Genomic DNA, 18,349 nt, shown 5'->3' on the forward strand with positions numbered 1-18,349 from the left:
CATTGAAAACTCAGTTAATGCATAAAAATGTCCAAATGAACCCCAAAAAATCACAAAAATTCACACAACACTCCTATTGTTCTATGTTGACCCGAGAAAAAAATTTGAAATGAATTAGAGGCAATGGTTATCGTTTCGTCCCCAAAGGTGGGACGTTCCCCACCAAAAACCATCATGCTTGTTGTGAGAAGCATATACCCAAACCTGCCCCAAATGGGACAAAATTTGTACCACGGCATGTTGATGCCGCTCCATGATAGCATGCCAAGTTTCATGAATTTCAGACGAGTTTTGGATTTACTAGAATTTAAAAACCAGTCATCTCAATTTTTGCCGGCAACCAACGGTGCCCTGGTGTTTGAAATTGTTCCCATTTCTTGCATGGGACCTAAGCATGCACCCAAGGACACATATTTGATTTTTCAACCAATTTATATCCACTGTAGCATGTGCATGTATTTCAAATTTGAATTATGCACATAAATGCATTGAAAACTTAGTTAATGCATAAAAATGTCCAAACAAACACCGGAAAATCACAACAAATAACACAACACTCCTGTTGTTCTATGTTGACACGAGAAAATTTTGAAAGCAATAAGAGGCTATGGATATCGTTTCGTCCCCAAAGGTGGGACGTTCCCTACCGAAAACCATCATGCTTGTTGTGAGAAGCTCCGGTTTGTGAGAAGCATATAACCAAACCTACCCCAAATGGGAGAAAATTTGTACCACGGCATGTTGATGCCGCTCGATGACAGCATGCCAAGTTTCATGAATTTCAGACGAGTTTTGGATTTACTAGAATTTAAAAACAAGGCATCTCAATGTTTTGCCGACAATCAACGGTGCCCTAGTGTTTGAAATTCATTCCCATTTCTTGCATGAGACCTAAGCATGCACCCAAGGACACAAATTTCATTTTTCAACCAATTTATATGCACTCGAGCATGTGCATGTAGTTCAAATTTGAATTATGCACATAAATGCACTGAAAACTCAGTTAATGCATAAAAATGTCCAAACAAACCCCGAAAAATCACGAAAAATCACACAACACTCCTGTTGTTCTATGTTGACACGAGAAAAAAAATTGAAAGCAATAAGAGGCAATGGATATTGTTTCGTCCCCAAAGGTGGGACATTCCCTACCGAAAACCATCATGCTTGTTGTGAGAAGCTCCGGTTTGTGAGAAGCATTTACCCAAACCTGCCCCAAATGGGACAAAATTTGTACCACGGCATGTTGATGCCGCTCCATGATAGCATGCCATGTTTCTTGAATTTCAGACAAGTTTTGGATTTACTAGAATTTAAAAACCAGGTATCTCAATGTTTGCGGCCGACTGACGGTTGCAGTGTTTTTGAAATTCATTCCCATTTCTTGCATGGGACCTAAGCATGCAACCAAGGACACATATTTGATTTCTCAATAAGTTTATATGCACTAGAGCATGTGCATGTTGTTCAAATTTGAATTATGCGCATAAAATGCCTGGAAAACCCAGTTAATGTATAAAAATGTACAAACGAACCCTGAATAATTCCAATTTTTTTGACGACACACCTATAGTTGCATGCTCACTGCAGATAAAAGTTCTAACAATTCAAACACCATCCTTTGTAGCTGTGACCCCATTACGTAATTCAAAATATCAAGACGATAAGTCAAGTAGATTGCACACAGTTTATTATCACCAACCGTGTGAGATGCAGCACAAAATATCTTGGAGCACCGGTTGTGTATAGTATTATAAATCAAGTAGATCGCACACAGTTAGTCTCCTTTGTGTACCCAAATTATGCAATGACGTGGATGACCACTGTAAACAGGGAAATTTGAACCAAAATTTTTGACGTTCAAACTCAACACACACGGGTTAAGCTATTTGAATCCTTTGTGATGTTCACATATCGTACACAGTTCTGAATAAGGGACCGGGTCTGTTGGCACTTTGCACGCCAGTTTGTTGGCTGAAGCGATTCTAAATTTTTGGCTTCCGCAGAAATATCTACCTCCCCGCCCCCTCCTCCTTACCAAAAGCCACATTTCCCCTCTTTTCGCCTTCCTTTTCAGGTTGAAACCTTCACTCCTTGCTTGCAGCGCCGCCGCCTCCTCGCCAGTGACCCTCCTTCACGCTCCTCGGCCTCGCCTATCCAGGCAGGTAATCCACACCCGACCCCCATTCTCCTCCTCCTTCGACATCCCACATGCCCCTACCGCCGGCGCGAGCGCGACACCTTCCACCCAAATCACCGACCTCTCCACCAAATAAGCGCCGGCCTAAGCAATGGTGCACGCAGTATGGCCAGGACCTCAAGGAGCATTTGGCAGTGGAGAAGCAAATCGCAGCCGCACGCGCGGATGAGGTCGCGATGGCTGCCATTCGTGCCGACCCCTAGATCTTGAAGGAGCACCTTGCCATTTGCTAGCTACGCCAATTAAGCATGCTCGGTTTACCCGTTGCGTGTGCTGCTCCTGCCTTTCCTTCACAAATTCTAGTGAATTGTGCTATCTAATTTTACCATGCAATCTGTTGCTCTAGTGTATATGTTCTATATGTCGTGCAGTGTGGCGCTCACTTATGAACTGTTTTGTTAATTAGTTGTCGTCTTCAGTTAACTGTTTGTTTCAATTCTGCAAATGTGATGTTCAATTCTTCAGGCTGCAATTTTGTGTTGTCTTCCATGTGAGAAATAAATTGAATTTATCTTTACAAAACTGTGGGTGCATTATGTTATTGTATACATGAGAAACTAATACAAAATTGCTACAATTGGCTGTAGTAAATACATGAGAAACAAATACAATTGCTACAATTGGCTGTAGTTAACTGTTTGGTTAACTGTGTGATCTTCTATTAGGAGTATGTTATATTGTGCAATGTGGTGCTCAGTTCATGTATGGTTCATTTGTTGTGGTGTTTAGTTAACTGCTTGGTTCAATTCTGCAATGCGATGTCCAATTGTCGTGGGTAGAATTTTTTATTGTTGTGCATGTGAGGAATAAATCAAATTTGACTGCACTTAATACATGAGAAACATATACAAGTGCTATATTTCCTAGTTCTTAATCATGCTTGGTTTGGATAAGGGTTTTCCATGTGGCTTTAATTAATCTGATGAATCTGCAATGTGATTATATTTCATCAACATATTTTACTGATAGCATGCGAACCCTTAGTTAACCTGATGACTAACTACCTTATATGTGTTGCAGGGAAACAATGGGAAGCACTGAGGTTTACAATCGAGGTTAGCACGTGCATGGTCCATTGTCGAATAGCACATTATTGTGCAATTGCAGGAACCAATATAATATTTAGGTTTTTAACTATTTGGTCTTGCACATGTAGGTCCTGCTGTCAAAGGTTTTGACCCACTGTTCGACCCTTTTTGCATATGGGGAAATGAGTTGTCCATGAATATCAGTCAAGTCAAGAAACTCAGAAAGATTGTTAGGATAAAGAAATTAGCGACAAAAAACAACAAGATCTTTGTCTGCACAATGAAGAAGACATCAATTCACTACAGGATGGTACTAACTATTATACCTTGCCTTTTTTATTCCTTTGCCCCATTTCCACTATAGAGAAGATATTTATGCACATCCTTGTTTTCAGGCCTTTCCAAAGCAGTTCACTGATGATTACCTCTGAAACCACCTGTATGGTCAGGAGGCGAGGAAGGTATTCATACAACACCCACGGTTCAATATTGAAGTGTTCCTGAAGAGGATGAAGGATGGACAGTCAATCATCCACATGCACTGGCCTAAAGTTACAAAGACCTTCAACATCAACGAAGGCTCAATATTCGCCTTCTGCTTCAGCAGTTTTCCAGATGAGATACATCTGTCTATGTACCATCTATGATGCTAATTTCGAAAGGTTATAGATGTTGCATGTAAAACTTGGTCCTGGTGTAGTTGCGTAATGGGGTAGCTGAGTGCTGAAGCTATATGATGTTGTACTCTGATGTATTTCAATTATGAAAATGAAATATATTGTGTGCTTAATATGAACTGTCAATTAGATTAATAAATGGATTATGAATAATCGGATAATTAGCCTGCTAATTGGGTTTTGCTATTGCAAACGGTTGTTGAAAAAATACCGTGGGCGATGACCTCAGGCAACGCACATAGTTTCTAGGAATAAACCGTGTTGGATCAATGAACAATCACACATGACTTTCTCTTGAAAACTGTTTGCGTTAGGCCACCTTGCGCAAACGTTTACCACATGAAAACTGTGTGTGATGGACAACCTTTGCCACACAGTTTCTTCCATGGACCGTGTGCGATATATTCAATAACGCAAGCGATTTAACGAGAAAAATTGTGTGTCATGTACCTGTGAACGGAAACGTTTTCCTTGGAGCGACTGTGTGGGATGTACATACGAACAGAAATGTTTAGCGGGGACTGACTATGTGGGATGTACTTGCGACCGGAAACACTTTTGTTGTATAATTGTATTTTTTTAGCTCTACTGTATGTATTTCCGTATTTGAGCACTCGCCAGTCGCACACGACCTCATTTTGTCGAACGTGTGTGCCAGGAGGGCATATCCCCGACGGTTTTTGGGTCGTGTGGGAAGGACCCCCTATCACCCAGACTCACTTGGCGATGGTTCCAAATGCCATTGTGGAAAGGGGTTAAAACCGTTTGTTTAAGAGCTCGTTGTACTAGTGTGGATCAAGACTGGGATTTTTCACTTCGTATGATGGAGTGGTATCTCAGGGCCCACTCGGTAATACAATATCACAATGAGCTTGCAAGCAATGTGACTAATGAGTTAGCCACGAGATCTTGTATTACGGAACAAGTAAAAGAGACTTGCTAGTAACGAGATTGAACTAGGTATGCAGATACCGATGATCGATTCTCGGGCAAGTCACATACCAATAGACAAAGGGAACTACCTACGGGATTAGCTGAATCCTTCACATCAAGGTTTGACTGATAAGATCTTCATAGAATATGTGGGAACCAATATGGGCATCCAGATCTTGCTATTGGTTATTGACCGTAGAGATGTCTCGGTCATGTCTACATAGTTCTCGAACCCGCTGGGTCTACACACTTAACGTTTGGTGACGATATAAATATAGTTGAGTCATTATGGTGGTTACCGAAGGTTGTTCAGAGTCTCGGATGAGATCCCAGACGTGACGAGGAACTCCGGAATGGTCCGTAGGTGAAGATCGATATATTCGATGAAGGGTATTGGAGTTCGGAATTGTTCTGGGGGTACCGGGTGATGACCAGCGTCACCGAAAGGGGTTTCAGGGGGCCGGCAAGTGTTGGGGGCCCCATGGGCCAAGGGGAGGGGACAAACCAGCCCACTAAGGGGCTGAGCGCCCCCCTCACCCCATCTCATGTAACCAGGAGGGTTGGGGGCGTTCCCCTAGGGCATACCACCTCCCGACTTGGGGGCAAGTCACCCTAGGGGAGATCCCATCTGCCCTCGCCGCCGCCCCCCCTAGGGGGAACCCTAGGGGCACCACCCCCTCCTCCCTTCCCCTATATAGAGAGAGGTAGAGAGAGGGTAGCCTGTCACAGCACTAGAGTTTGCTTGTAACTAGTGGCATTGCATCCATGCATCATGTCTAGTTATTTTTGAAACTTGAAATGGGGATGTTCAAACCCTAGCACCAAATGGAATACAGCTAGGTTCAATCCATAATCTTTTTCGATGAAACAAAATGCCCTTAAAAAATGTTCATAATTTAGGCAAAGGCGTGAAAACCTTATCTAGATATTATGCACATTTTTCCATGGCATTTGTGGCCTTTGATTTAATTCATTACTTATTTGAATTGGAGCTATTTAAATGTTATATAATAAATTTTGGCTCCAATAATTCTAAAACTTTGTGTGAGCCCCTGGAATAATTCTTTTGGCACCCAGAAAAAGTTTCAGCATTTACAAAGTTGATTTGGTTCAGTAACCAAATCCAAAACAAACCTGCAAAATAGAAAAACAGAACAAAATTTGAACTAGAGAGAGAGAGAACTGATCTGGCCTTACCTGGCGGCCCAGCTTCGCGGCCCAGCCCAGCAGGGGCACTCCCATCTTCTTCCCCATGCTAGTGCATGAAGCAGCTCGGTGGGGAGAGCCGGCACGGGCCTGGCCACCTCCTTCTTGCTAGCTCGCTGCTGGAGACAGCCCTGAGTGCCACGCACTCTCCCTCGACCCCCTCGACCCTTTCTCGCTCTCCCAGTGCCTCTCCCCCTCTTCTGGCTCTCTCCCTCGCATCACCCGAGAGCCGCCGCCGCTCACAGTTGCCGCGCCCAGAGCCACCCCTCGCCCCTCTGACGTGCCCATGAGCTCCGCCCCCATCGTCTATGCCTCCTTGACGAGCCAAGCAACCGGGGTGGGCCGTATCGCCGCCATCGACATCATCTTCAAGCTCAAGCGCTAGCGATCACCGTCGCCACTCCGTCGTCTCCAGAGCCTCCCCGAGCTGACGAGTACTCCAGGCGACGCGCTGTGTACTACTGGTCATTCCCCCATCCTCCCCTACTCAATTTATTCCTCTAGCCTCATCGCCCGTGAAATCGAGGCCGCCGTCCGCCATGGCCGGCGAGCCCGCGCTCCCGAGCCTCTCCTGCTCACTCCAGGGGCACTGACACACTCCTAGCGCCTCCAAGAGGCTGCCTAGCCACTCCATTTGATGGCTCGAGCGCTGCAGCCGCGTCCCCGCACCTGCCCGAACTCCGGCCGCCGAAGCAAGCTCGTCTCCGGTGAGTACAGCGCACCCCAGCCGCTGCTGACTACTCTGTTGCATGCAGACGAGCTTGAGCTACCTCCTGGTGGTCTCATCGCGTCTAGCCGTAGCGCCTAGCGCCACCCAGCTATGCCTCCGCGTGCGGAATGGCCGCGGCCGGCGAAACTCCAGCGACTGCTGATGTGGCACACTTAATTAGTGCTAATGATCCAACTAATCACCCCTAGAGCCACTGACTAGTGGGCCCCATGCCCTAACTAACCGTGGGAATTATCTCCTGTTTAGTTTAATTGAGCCGGCCCCACATGTCAATTTGATCATGCCACGTCAATGTTGACCTGGCCCCACTGGTCAGCCTCTGTTCCTGCCTTGTTACACTGACACGCGGGTTCCCACTGGTCAGGTTTGACTTGCACCGCCCCGGTTGACTTGCTGACGTCATCATGACCTAGTGCTGACGCAGTAAAGTTTTTCTAGGATTTTAAATAAATCAGAAATGATTTATTTATTTCAGAAAATATCCAAAACTTCTAAAAATCATAGAAATTAAACCGTAACTCCAAATGAAATAAGTTATGTATGAAAAATTATCAGAAAAATCCAAGAATCTGTTTATGGCATTTCCATGCATTTTTGAGAAACTTATGCCTACTGATTAGGTAAAATCAATTAAATGGCATTTGAATATGCACATATGGAGTTTGAATTTGAACCTTGGGTTCAAACCAACTTCATTTAATTGTGATGCTAGTTGCATTAGCTCAAATCACAACATATTGCCATGTCATAATCATGCATCATATTGTCGCATTGCATTGATTGTGTTCCTTCTCTATTTGCCGGTGTTGTTCCCCCTCAGTAGACGTTGTTCTGATGATGAGTTTGATGACACCGATGAAGAGCTATTACTATCCTCAGAAGTGTCAGGCAAGCAAAACCCCCTTGTTCATTCCGATACAATCCCACTCTCTTGCTTCTGCTCTCTTTTACTGCATTAGGACAACAATGATTCAACTGTTACATGCTGCGGTAGTTGAACCCCTTTCCTCTGCATGTCCTGTCATTGCCACAGTAAATAGATGAGACCCACTAGCATGAGTAGGAGTTGTTTGAGCCCTGATGTGCCTACTCATTCATGCTTGTTGTCATGCCTGCTACTGCTTAGAGTGGAGTTAGGTCTGATTCATCGGGGATGAATTGGAATGTGGTGAACATGTCTTACTGTTGAGAGCTAAGTGTGTGAACACAATTTGGTAAAGGTAGCGGCGAGAGGCCATCTAGGAGTACATGGTGGGTTGTCTCATTGAAACCATCCTCAGGAACTGTGTTCCATGTTTGTGATCCATGAACAGCTCGTACCACATGTTGGGCCCTGAAAAATGACCCCGCTTGACTTATTAACCCCCCTGTCCTCTATCCAGGAGTTGCAAGTAGTTTCTTGTGTTTGTAGTATGCTGGAGGTCGTGCACAGCGCTGACCCGAGGGGTGGGCTATGATGCGGTAGGCACGTGGCACGGTGTACTGGGACAACTGTTTGGTGCCTCGGGAACCATGCACACATCATTCGGGGCCGTAGTGGAAACCTCGGCCGGACTCCCTGCGGATGGAACCTGAATAGGCGATAAATCTGGACTAGGGACTTGTGTGGTTAGTCAGGTCATGGTCTACACTCACATCGGCTTTCGCTTGAAGTCTGCCAAGCACATGTCGTGTGCAGACGCTAAGTGGTGGAAACATGTGTGAAGAAGTACACCCCTGCAGGGTTATAAATGATCTAATTTAATAGCCGCGTCCGCGGTAAAGAACATCTGGGTTGCCTATACAGTTCATAGACAAGTGAAAGTGGATACTCTAAAATGCGCAACATAAGAATGAGTGCTATGGATGGCGTTCTCGTAGGGAGACGGGAGCGGATCCATAGTGGTGTATTGATCTGTGAATATGTGGACTCGTGTGCGCCACCTCAAAAGAGTTACTTGCAGTCGTATTTCAGGGTAGTCACAGTCAAAGCTGGCTTGCTGCAGTTAAACTTCACCACCCCCTTTGTTGATACTGATGCATATGTAGCTAGTTCTGATGTAAGTCTTGCTGGGTACATTTGTACTCACGTTTGCTTAATTTATGTTCTCGTAGAGAGACTTCATTCTCACTAGTAGTTCCGCGTGGACTTCGACGTTTAGCTTGTTACCTCAGCTACGATCTTGTAGCCTTGGGAGGGTCTTGTAGATAGTCAGGCTTCTCAGCCTTTTTCATTTGTAGTTGTCTGTACTCAGACATGTTATGCTTCCGTTGCTTGTTTGCTCTATATGTTGGGTCATGTGACCCATGATTGTAATTCGTAGTATGTATGACTCTTCGGAGCCTTTTGTATAAATACTCTGAGTCGTAGAGTTTTTTTGTGATGCCATGTTGTATTTGCACACATCGAGCATATTGTGTGTATGATTTTGAAATGCGTGGTATGTGTGGGATCCGATAATCTAGTTGTTTATTCTTGGTAGCCTCTCTTATGGGGAAATGTCCCCTAGTGCTTCCACTGAGCCATTGTAGCTTGCTACTACTCCGGATAACTTATATTGGCCGGCATGTGTCCTTCTTCGTTCCTCTGTCTGTCCCTTAGGGGAAATGTCACGCGTTGTTCCTTTAACTCCTTGTAGCTTGCTACGACTTGGGTTCATACGTTGATAACGGACACGTTCGTTGTTGGGTCATGTATGCATGTCCCTATAAGTTAGTGCCACTTTGGATTCACGACTAGTCATGTTGGCCCGGGTTCTCTGTCATATGGATGCTAGCGACACTATCATATACGTGAGCCAAAAGGCGCAAACGGTCCCGGGCCAGGTAAGGTGGCACCCGTGGGAATACCGTGCGTGAGGCCGCAAAGTGATATGATGTGTTACATGCTAGGTCAGTGTGACTTAGGATCGGGGTCCCGACAGCTTTGGTATCAAAGCCTGACTGCCTGTAGGATTACCAAGCCAAACTGGTCGAAGTCAAGTCTAGAAATGCTTTAGTTATAGAAGGGAATTGATTGTGGAAGGGGACGTAAGGCTCTTTTTACTCCTTATACCCTATGTCCTTCTGATCCGAGTCACCTCTTCTTTCTACGGGGGTTAAGAACTAGGCTTCTCATCTTTCTATCAGTTTCACGTGTTACTAATCCGTAGACTCATAGGATTGATGGATTCAAGTCTCAGTTCAGTTCCTACTACTTCCGTGTGTTGACAGTGGTCTCCGAACCTTGATATTGTGATGTTAGTGGTTATGCCACCATTTTGCAGGATGTCTCAAATATTTTAAACATTTACAGCCGTTATGCTGTCTGAGTCATCCCAAGTTTCTAAATAGTCGGATGCACTTGCAAATCTTTCTTTCCGTTCCCGATGTTCGTTTGGGCCAGATTAACACACTAACCAGTGCGTTGAGGTACTCTATTGCCTCGACATATACGTTGGAACTATTACTATGACCCTAGGTATCTTAGAGAACTACCTAGTAATCTAGCCATGTTTTGTGTTCCCAGTGTGATGATTCTGGCCGTCATCCTCGAAAGCATCCCGTGATGCCATTTAGTTAGTAGGCATTCTATTCCTGGGTTCTTGAACCCGAGATTCACCCTACTTACTTCATGTTGATAGTGTTTGCTAGTTCCTTTAGGATATTATTTACCTTCGCGATAGTCCTCGAGGTCCGTGGTATATCGTTCTTCAAATACCATGAACCAATATTGCAGAAGTTCTTTTGAACCCAAAAGATAACAATAAGAGTGCTCTTGATGAGTTCTCGATTCTATATTATGAATCTGCCAGTCCTACCTTTCTGCATGGGTTATCCGGAAAAAATATGTTGAAATTTTTCGACATACTAATCTATGCGTCCACAACTCATACAATCATATGTTCTTTGAGTTGTCCCTCTTCAGTTATATTCTGACCTTCACCTATCAATTGATAGTCAGGAGTAGTTGTGCATTCGTGTTATCGATGCTTATTATTCATGTGATCCGTTAAGCCATTCTATGCAGGAATGACCAGGAGAAACAAACTCCAGTGCCTCATCCATTTCTTGGACAGGTCAAAGTGGTTGTATTCCGCAGATCAAAATGCCAATCCAGCTTTTGTTCTGTTCTACCTTGGAGTATTACCCCTTTATGTCAGGATTGTCATGAGAATTTCACCACCACTTATGAATTGTTGACGCAGTGATACTTCTCGCCATCATTATTCATTCCTTGGCCCGGTGTTTGTCACAGCCCTAGCTTTGGCCTTTTCTTGTCATTGCATATGCATCCATGCATCATGTATAATTTGTTGAAATCTGAATTGGGGATGAACAAACCCTTGCACCAAACACTGGTGCGCGTCGGTCCTAAACAAACGGTTTTTAACCCCTTTCTGCGACGACATTTGGAACCGTCGCCAAGTGAGTGTGTGCGATAGGGTGTCCTTCCCACACGGCCCAGAAATCGTCGGGGATAGGCCCCCCTGGGACCCAGGCTGGGGCCGTGTGCGATCGGGCGAGGCATCAAAACCCAATCATTTCCATAGGTATGTACATCCCACATGGTAATCTGAGAAAATCATTTCCGTAGGTATGTACATCCCACACGGTGAATCCCGGAAAAACATTTCCGTTCTTATGTATATCACACACAGTCAATCCAAGGAATCCATTTCCGTTCTTATGTACATCTGACACAGTCAATCCAGGGAAAACGTTTCCGTTCGGATGTACATCCCACACAGTGTTATGTATACGCTCATGTGTGAAAGGTGTAACTATCACACACGCTCTGGCTTGGTTAACTGTTTGCTTTCATTAACTACATCACACATGATTTGATGTAGAAAACTCTGTGGCATTGGGCTATCCATCACAAGCGCTTTTACTGCCAGAACCGTTTGCAAGGTTCCATGACCGTCTGTTCTCTTTTTATTTTTGCCTGTAATTTATTATTCTAATTGGAAATTTTGAAATATGAAACGTGCAATTCAAATTCTCAGCACAATGGTTCAACAACGAATCCATAAATAAAATTGCCAGTACAATATGTTCAGTAATTACAGGATTAGGCAGCAATTAACTATGATGAACCACAGTATTTAAAGGCGGTAAAGGTGAAGAGACAAGTGTAAATCATTTTGACTGCCGACGGTGTTGAAGAAGCGGAATGCCCATAATGTGCCTTCCTGCATGCCATAGGCACGAACCACTTTTGTCCAACCCCTTGTGACGATCGCCCGCCCATCCTTCACCGCCTTCAGGAAGACTTCTAGAGCATTATCATGGTAGCATGAATTATATACTTTAACCTTAGTTGCCTCCACTCCGGTCATGTAGTTTGCAAGGTAATCATCAGTAAATAGCTTCGGAAACCACTGAAAAGAGAAAAATATCAGATATTGAGGTCTAATAGAGTAACTTGTTGTGGGCAGGGGGAAAAGGCAACACATTACTTACCATCCTAAAGTTCACTGTTGTCTTCGACAAAGTGTAAATAAAGAGCTTAATTCCAATCACCCGTTTCTTTCGCCTAACAATCTTTCTTAGTTTCCTCACTTGACGCTTGTTCATGAATATCTCATTGCCCCATACGCAAAAGGGATCGAAGCGTGGATCAGTACCGCTCATATATGTACCTACAAGCAACCAGTAAATGTTAGAAGCTAAACTGAGATTGCACAAATGATGTAAAATACAACTACCTATGTTCCTAAGTACAAGTATTTTTTTGAGATTTCAATATGAACTACATACGGATGTATATAGAATTATAGATATAGTTTAGATTAGAATCTAGATTCACTCATTTTGCTCCTTATGTAGTCTATATTGGAATCTCTAAAAATACTTATATTTAGGAATAGATGGTGTATAAGACATGGGATGCAGCTAACCTCGACGGCAAACAACAGCATCGCCCATTGTAGCCCTGTGTAAGTACATGGAAAGCCAATGTTAACTACAACAGGGTTAACATCCACCAAAAATAGCAAATGGTAATAAAACGGCAGCATCTGTAGTGATATCTTCATTTCGAAAGAGTAGCACGGTAGCAAAGGGATGGATTAAAAAATGGATACAACTGTTAATTGCAACAGGCTTAACAACATCCTAATTCATGTTTTGTAAGTTTGTAGCCATTGAAATACAACTCTTTAAAAATGGATACAACTGTTAATTGCAACAGGCTTAATGGCCATTGAAATCGGTACTGATAAAATGCAATTGGCAGAGTTAAACATCACAGGGCAGGTGCTGCCAGAGCAGATAATGGCCCAGTTGTCTATAAAAAGGTAGGGAAAATAGCTCAAACGTGTTAGGCATGTTTACTACAACATGCTTAATACATCGACAGTACAAAACATAGCCATTAATTGCAACTGGTATTGGTAAGATTGAACTGGTGGGTACATACTTGGTAAGTCCTGAGAGGTAGTTGCTGGGGCACTTCATCTTGGCCAGAGCCCGCCCAAAGTCAGCGGCGGCGGAGGCGAGCTGTTCCTCCGGGTCGAAGCGTGGATCAGTGCCACTGACATGTGTACCTACAGGCAACCAGTAAATGGTAGAAGTTAAACTGCAATTGCACAAATGATGTGAAATACTGTAAGACATGGGATGCAGCTAACCTCGACGGCAAACAACAGCATCGGCCGTTATGACCCTGCGTAAGTACATGGACAAGCATGTTAAGTACAACAGGGTTAGCATCCACCAAAAATAGCAAATGGGGCAGCATCTCTAGTATATCTTCATTGCGGAGAGTAGCATGGTAGCAAATGGACAGATTAAAAAATGGATACAACTGTTAATTGCAACAGGCTTAACAGCATCCTAAGTCATGTTTTGTAAGTTTGTAGCCATTGAAATACAACTGTTTAAAAATGGATTCAACTGTTAATTGCAACAGGCTTAATAGACATTGAAACCGGTACTGATAAAAATGCAATTGGCATAGTTAAACATCACAAGGCAGGTGCTGCCAGAGCAGAGAATGGCCCAGATGTCTATAAAAAGGTAGGGAAAGTAGCAAAAACGTGTTAGGCATGTTTACTAGAACATGCTTAATACATCGACCGTACAGAACATAGCCATTAATTGCAACTGGTATTGGTAAGATTGAACTGGTGAGTACATACTTGGTAAGTCCTGAGAGGTAGTTGCTGGGGCACTTCATCTTGGCCAGAGCTCGCCCAAAGTCAGCGACGGCGGAGGCGAGCTGTTCCTCCGGGTCGAAGCGTGGATTAGTATCACTGACATGTGTACCTACAGGCAACCAGTAAATGGTAGAAGTTAAACTGCAATTGCACAAATTATGTGAAATACTGTAAGACATGGGATGCAGCTCACCTCGACGGCAAACAAAAGCATCGGCCGTTATGACCCTGCGTAAGTACATGGACAGGCATGTTAAGTACAACATGGTTAGCATCCACTAAAAATAGCAAATGAGCAGCATCTCTAGTGATATCCTGAGTCATGTATTGTAAGTTTGTCGCTGGTATTGGTGAAATTGATCTGGACACGGTAATATTTGAACATCACAAAGTGTGCAGTACTGAAATAAACAAGGCACGAACATGCTTAATACATCAACTGTACAAATCATAGCCGTTGCAAGTGGTATTGGTAAGATTTAGCTGGTCAGATCTTACATGTTAAGTCCTGGGTGGTAGTCGCTGGGGGAATTCATCTGGGCCAGAGCCTCCACCATGTCGGCGGCGGCGGCGGAGGCGAGGTGTTCGTCTGGGTCAACACGCACAGCGTCCATCACGCCATGGACCGCCATCAGCTCCTGGCGGGGGGGGATTTGGAGGCATGAGGATATTTCGCAGGCGCCATTTAAGCAATCAGGCTGGGGACGTGATAGAGATCGGTGGGTTACCTGACTGGATCCGAGCAGAACGTAGATGTGGTTGAAGCTGTGGTTGCGGCGGCGCCGGTTTGAGATGCCAGTAGGGGGAGGCGTGAGGGAGGGGGATACTGAGGGGAAGGGGATGTGGTTGGAGGAATAAATTCTAAAATCACGCGCCTAATGAAAATTTCGATGCGAAACTTGAAACTTGGGCGGGGGAAACACACAAGGCAGACGAAGCGCGTAAAATACTCGTGTGCGAGAAAAAAGGAAGTTGGCAGATCCCGTCTCCAAAAAATGTACACGTGTACTTGATTTTTTTCGGTCAATGGTACGCTTGGTTTATTAGGAAATATCGCACAGGTAGCTGACTTATGGGTCATTAACGCATAAAAACGCAGATGGGTACGGCATAGAAACCGTGTGTTTTGTGATCTTCTAATGATTAACGCAAACAGACGCACACGGGCACACATGCTAATCAACGCTCAAAGCCCTCAAAGGATGCTCTTACCGACATTTTATGTTAATACTACAAACTTAAAGTACTACTGGTAATTTGCTCTAATACTACAAACTTAAACTAGTTCTCACATGCTGCCATCAGGGCATGCTGCCCAAACACTGGCGTTCTCCTTCCCGGCCTTGTAGGCGGCTGCCCACCATGCTTCGATCTCCGCCAAGCTCTCCTCACCACGGCGTGCGGCCTCTTTTTTCTTGCGGCGCCGGGACTCTCTTTTCTGGATTGCTTTCTGCCTTTTCCGCTCCTTCTGAGCGGCTTTGGCCGCATCTAGATCCACCACCCATTCGGCCATGGCAGCCTCGAAGTCCGCCCATGTAACTATCTGGCCGCTGGCGGCTATGAAATCGGCGCGGCAAGATGTCATCGCTTCCTTACCATGTGTGCGGTCGCGGGCGGCAAGGAACGTGGCGCGGCGGGATGCCATCGCTTCCTTACCAGTTACTGTGCGCCGCTGTGCCATGGACGACGCCTGGAGAGAGCTCTGGGATGGAGGGGCCGGGCAGCTGTATAGTGCAGTGGCATTCAAGAGCTCAACGACAAACAAGAACAGGAATATGGCTTCCCTTATAATTTTGCTCATTCATTATCGCACACGGTTCATCTCCATCGCTTCCGGAAACCGTGTGCGCTGAGCCAATTGTGTGTTGCGTTATGATTGGTCGGAACCCCAGCCACGCGGATCACTCGTGTGCACCGTTGGATGCACCCCGATCGAATGGCAATCCACGTCCCTCACATCACACCCGTGCACCTTAGCTGGATTGGATTTATATGCGCTAAATGCCTAGAAAATGCACATAATCCCCTAAATATGGTAAGTGAGCCCGGAAAAATGCCAAATTTGAACACGGTGACTTCCAGGGTGTATGTTCATCGTATAAAAAAACTCCAGGGTAAAGAAAAAAGAAAATTAGGATTCCCCTTCAATCTTGGGGATTTCCCTCTCGGAAGCAAGGAACTTTCTCGGTGATGGTTTGATTTATGAAGGGTGTGCATGATGACATAAGCCAAACATTCTCAAATTTTTACCAGGGCATGGTGAGGTCATACCATGGCACCATGCCAGGCGTCATGTTTTTTAAACATTTATTTCATTTTGTCTATAGTTGAAAACCCAACAAACAAACATTTGTGGTTGACTATTGCCACACATTTCATCGAAATATCTGTCCATTCCTTGTAAAAGGCATGAGAATTTACTAAATGGCACGAGCATGGTTTTCTAGGACGTTCTTGTGGACCCTTTCCCGCAGCGATTGTTTGAACCTGAATTATGCGCATTAATGCCTAGGAAATGCACATAATCCCCTAAATATGGCAAATGAACCCGGAAAAGTGCCAAATTTGAACACGGTGATTTGCAGGTTGTATTTTGATCATAGAAAAAACTCATGAACCAAGGACAAAGGAAATTTGGACCCCCCCTTCAATCTTGGTGATTTCCCCCTCGAAACCATGTAACTTCCTCGGTGATGGTTCGATTTATGAAAGGCGCGCATCACGACATAAGGAAAACATTGTCCAATTTTTACCAGGGCATGGTGAGGCCATACCATGGCACCACGCCAGGCGTCATGTTTTCCTACCATGTGTTTCATTTTTTGTATAGTTGTTAACCGAGTAAACGACGCGTTTATGGTTGACTATTGCCACACATTTCCTTGAAATATCTACCCATTCCTTGTAAAAGGCATGAGAATGTACTAAATAACACAAGCATGGTTTTCCAAACCGTTCTTGTGCGCCTTTTCATGCACCGATTGTTCGAATTTGAATTATGTCCATTAATGCCTAGAAAATGCACATAATCCCCTAAATATGGTAAATGAGCCCGGGAAAATGTCAAATTTGAACACGTTGCATTTGAGCAGTATGTTGATCGTTGGAAAAAACTGAATGACAAACTAGGACGAAAATTTTGATTCCCCTTCAATCTTGAGGATTTTCCCTCTCGAAAGCATGGAACTTCCTCGGTGATGGTTCAATTTATGAAGGGCGTGCATGACGACATAAGCCAAGCTTTCTCAAATTTTTACTAGGGCACGGTGAAGTCATACCATGGCACCATGCCAGTCGTCATGTTTTTCAAGCATTTATTTCATTTTTTTTCTATAGTTGATAACCCAACAAACAAACATTTGTGGTTGACTATTGCCACACATTTCATCGAAATATCTATCCATTATTCCTTGTAAAAGGCATGAGAATTTACTAAATGGCACCAGCATGGTTTTCCAGGCCGTTTTTGTAGACCCTTTCATGCACCGATTGTTTGAACTTGAATTATGTGCATTAATGCCTAGGAAATGCACATAATCCCCTAAATACGGCAAATGAACCCGGAAAAGTGCCAAATTTGAACACGGTGATTTGCAGGTTGTACATTCATCATAGAAAAAAACTCGTGGACAAAGGACAAAGGAAATTTGGATCCCCCTTCAATCTTGGTGATTTCGTCCTTGAAACCATGAAACTTCCTCGGTGATGGTTCGTTTTATGAAAGGCGTGCATGACGACGTTTTTACCAGGGCACGGTGAGGTCATACCATGGCACCACACCAGGCGTCATGTTTTTTCAAGCATGTATTTCATTTTTGTATAGTTGTTAACCCAGTAAACGACGCGTTTATGGTTGACTATTGCCACACATTTCCTTGAAATATCTGCCCATTCCTTGTAAAAGGAATTAGAATGTACTAAATAGCACGAGCATGGTTTTCCAGACCGTTCTTGTGCACCTTTTCATGCACCGATTGTTCGAATTGGAATTATGTGCATAATTAATGCACATATTCCCTTAAATATGGTAAATGAGTTCGGAAAAATGTCAAATTTGAACACGTTGCATTTGAGGCGGTATGTTGATCGTTGGAAAATAACTGAATGACAAACTAGGACGGAAATTTGGATTCCCCTTCAATCTTGGTGATTTCCCTCTCGAAAGCATTGAACTTCCTCAGTGATGGTTCGACTTATGAAGGGCGTGCATGACAACATAAATCAAACCTTCTCAGCTTTTAACCAGGGCACGGTGAGGCCATACCATGGCAACATGCGAGCCGCCATGTTTTTCAAGTACATATTTTAATGTTCTATAGTTGATAACCCAGTAAATGACACGTTTGTGGTTGACTATTGCCACACATTCCATTGAAATCTCTGCCCATTTCTTGTAAAAGGCTTGAGAAATTACTAAATACCATGAGTATGGTTTTTCCAGACCACTATTGTGC

Source organism: Triticum aestivum, chromosome 3D (assembly GCF_018294505.1).
Source record: "Triticum aestivum cultivar Chinese Spring chromosome 3D, IWGSC CS RefSeq v2.1, whole genome shotgun sequence".
NCBI classification, from domain to species: Eukaryota; Viridiplantae; Streptophyta; class Magnoliopsida; order Poales; family Poaceae; genus Triticum; species Triticum aestivum.